Genomic DNA, 3,876 nt, shown 5'->3' on the forward strand with positions numbered 1-3,876 from the left:
AAGACATTCTTTATGCCATTGTGACCAGAAAATATTATTCAAAAGCATTCATTGTTTTAAATAATTAGCACCTAAACCTGCATCGGTAAGGAAGATGCAATTTTGTGCTGGATGTAATAAGCTTGCTAAATGTGGCAGTGAGTTGATGTGGGGCTTGCTGTTTGTGCCAACACAACCTCCTTGACTGATTTGAATGGGATGCCATCCCACAGCAGTGTTTGACCAGCATAGAGGAAATAAACAGAATTTCCAGTGGTGTAAGTTGTAATGCCAAGAAGTGTGGTTTCAATGAAAGAGTTTAGCTTTTTGAACTAAGATGATTTATACAATCTAATAAGGATGGTGCATTAGCTTTTTTCCCTTTTAAATATGATACCCATTTTACAAAGGATTCATAAATATAGATGCACTTCGTGGTGAAAACAATTGAAGTGGAAAATAGAGATGTGAGGAACCAGGCTGACAGAACTTTTGCAACATTTATAGTCTCTGCGGTTCATCCGCCCTGAAGCGGATATTCTGCAAGACTCTAAGGGGGGAAAATATCTCTTTGCAAAAATGCACCAAGAAAAGCTCTGGCTCGTCTGCCATGTTTTTTTTCACTGAACTCTCCTTGTCGTTATGACATTTTAGAGGTGCGCAGCTTGGAAAATTTTGTCGCACAGAGTGACGTGGTTGCTGAAATGCCGAAACTTGACCTCATGGTGCCGCAGAGACCTCGCGGACGAGTCGAGCATAAACCAGACAGAACTCTGCTCTTTAACAAGGGTGTGTGGAACATACACCAAAAGCAAAACGGGGGTTGTTAAAGCAATTGTGGATCAGCTTCAATCTGTTTCCTATGAATTGAAGATGAACTGAGACAATGTTTTGTAAACTACTGTTTTTAACTAATGTAGGTACAAACCTTTATTATGGGTAATTATCAGATTGTCATTCAAGTCTTTCTGATTGAATTCTCTTGAGAACTGATTTGTTGTAACATTCAGCTGAAAAAGGTTTGCAGATGTCTTTGAAGGCTTTGAAAACAGCAGTTATCAAACCACTGATAAAAAAGAACAATCTGGACAAATCACCACTGCAGAATTACAGGCCGATCTCCAACCTCCAAAACCTGGGAGTAGTGATGGACTCTGACCTGAACCTTCAGAGCCACATTAAGACAGTCACAAAGTCGGCCTTCTATCACCTGAAGAACATCTCCAGGATTAGAGGACTGGTGTCTCAGCACGATCTAGAGAAACTCATCCATGAGTTTATCTTTAGCCGCATTGATTACTGCAACAGCGTCTTCACAGGTCTGACTAATAAATCAAACAGCTGCAGCTGATCCAGAAGCTGCTGCTCGGGTTCTCACTAAAACCAGGAAGATGGAGCACATAACACCAGTTTTAAAGTCCCTACACTGGCTCCCTATAGCTCAAAGAATAGACTTTAAAATACTGTTATTTTATAAATCACTGAACGGTTTAGCACCACAATACATTAAAGATCTGTTATTGCTGTACCGACCGTCTAGACCCCACAGATCTTCTGGTTCTGCTCTGCATCCCCAGAACCAAACGAGGAGAAGCAGCATTCAGTTTCTATGCACCACAAATTTGGAACAAACTTCCAGAAAACTAAAACAGCTGAACCACTGGGTGCCTTTAAATCTCAACTTAAAACCCACCTGTTTAGAGTTGCTTATGGCTAAATTAGGATTAGAGTGGGTTTTTTCATTTTCGATGTCTTTGTTTTTCTATTTATTTTTTTTTTATTTCTCTTTATCTTTTCCAAAATCTTTCTCTTTACTGTCGCATGCTGTTTTTATTTTAATTATGTAAAGCACTTTGAAATGCCTTGCTGCTGAAATGTGCTATACAAATAAAATTTGACTGATTGATTTAACTCTTGCACTGAATCAGATGGGAACTCGCATCGACGACCTGGAGAAGAACGTAACTGAGCTGATGACACAAGCTGGCATGGAGGACAAGGCCAGTCCAAAGTGACTCTGGACAGGCTGGATATTTAAAGTCATTGCTGTGCTGGAAGGTGAACCTCTGCTCCTAGGTTTTCTTCCAGGTTGATTTTCAACCATCTTCCAATGATTCCAATTGAACTCTGCCAACTTCCATATCCCCGAAGAAGAAAAGCATCTTCTTCGGGGTGACACATCCCCAATGTGTCACAGCGGGGATGACGTTCGTTTTTCACCCTGTAGGTTGTTCTCATCTGACCAGAGCACCTTGTTCCTCATGTTTGCTGTGTTTCCCTACATGACATTTTACAATCTTCTAACAACATTTTACTGGTGATGTTCAAGATCCTGGATCAGCCTCTTAGACCACCTCATGTGACTTGACCTGTTTCAAGCCTCCTTTGAAGTTGAACCAGATATACCATCGTTTTTTTGAGTTGCTTCCACACTGTGATCTCCTGTTTTCAAAGCCAGTCCAATCAGATTGCAGCTAAATGAGAAACCAAAGAACATTGTGGAGATTTATCAGAATCACTTTCATACTGAACCTTGGTTAGCTGATATGGCATCAAATCTATATGTGTTGGACAAACCAGAAGTATATATTGTTCGGTATCTGTTTATGTACCAGCAGGGTATTGTTACTGTTCCAACTTCCTCTGTCTAGATGAAGTTAAGAGGTTCCATCAGCTTCAGTCATTTTAATCCAACCTTCTGTAACATTGGTGCTTTCTATCAATCCTGCTTTGAATGGACTTTCACTAAAAGGGCTTTTGTTTTCATTGCTTCCACTTTATTTGGATACTTTTCAAGATATGTTGAATGCATTTTTTTGTATATTATTTTCTTTACTAAATTAAATAAAGTTTATATGACACTTTTTTGGAGTCTAAAATGTTAGTTGAATGTGCAGAGAACCTAACAATGTGGATCCATCATTTAATCTACTCTGTTCTGTTTAGTCTATTAAGGTATTTTTTCTGTTGCCAGTGTTTCCACTCACACAGCCTGAGTTATTGAAATGTTTTCCTTGGTTTGTGAATGTATTGTCACAAAAAACCCCACAAAAACAAATCCATTTGCATCCAAACATCATTTAATACCCCAACCTACCTACTTCCTTTTTTCTTTAGATTACCTCCACAATTACCTCCACATTGCTTAAGCAACTGTGCTTTGTGAAACAATTTTTTTATGGGGCTAATTTCAGTTATGTTTATTAAAAATACATGTGTTGTCTGCTACGGCCTGTTTATCTTCATGAAAACGTGATGCTAGTTTAATGTAAAGGGATAAAGCAAAACAAAAAATAAATGCAACAAAGTATGAGACAAGTTACAGGTTGACCGGTGAAGAACCGATTCCTGGTGGGATTAAATCAAATATTCAGCACATGAAGTTTGGTCTGAGATCAATGGAAAGACATGAAAGTCAAAACAATGGGGTATATGCCACAAGAGGTGGTGATGTATTTCCGTTTAAATTTATGCCACATAGATTGGTTCCGGGTCCTGCTTGCTCCTATTGTTTTTAGCCAAAGCTGCAAGATCTCTACCATGAACAAGACGCAAAACTTAAAATATCTGCGAGCTACTGGTGCAACAATCGAGTTTTATGGTGTGGCATTGTGTCCAGTAATTAGCCGGTACGATTCAGTGCTTAGTTTTCTCATTTTCCTGCTGATATCAAGGCGACAGCGGACTGTAGCCAAGACTTAGCCACTACAGCTAACACCCGGTTTGTAGCTGCCTGCTATTTCAAAGCTTGAGGATATTGAAGATCCAGCGTCAGAAATGGGAAGACGGAGGTTAAAAGGGAGCTGTACGAGCTTCGTTCACTGGAATAATTTGTTGGAGTAAAATAATGCCGGAGGAAATCCACTGCTACGGGAACAGGCTGAGAACAGAGGCAGC

This window comes from Poecilia reticulata, linkage group LG11 (genome assembly GCF_000633615.1).
Source record: "Poecilia reticulata strain Guanapo linkage group LG11, Guppy_female_1.0+MT, whole genome shotgun sequence".
NCBI classification, from domain to species: Eukaryota; Metazoa; Chordata; class Actinopteri; order Cyprinodontiformes; family Poeciliidae; genus Poecilia; species Poecilia reticulata.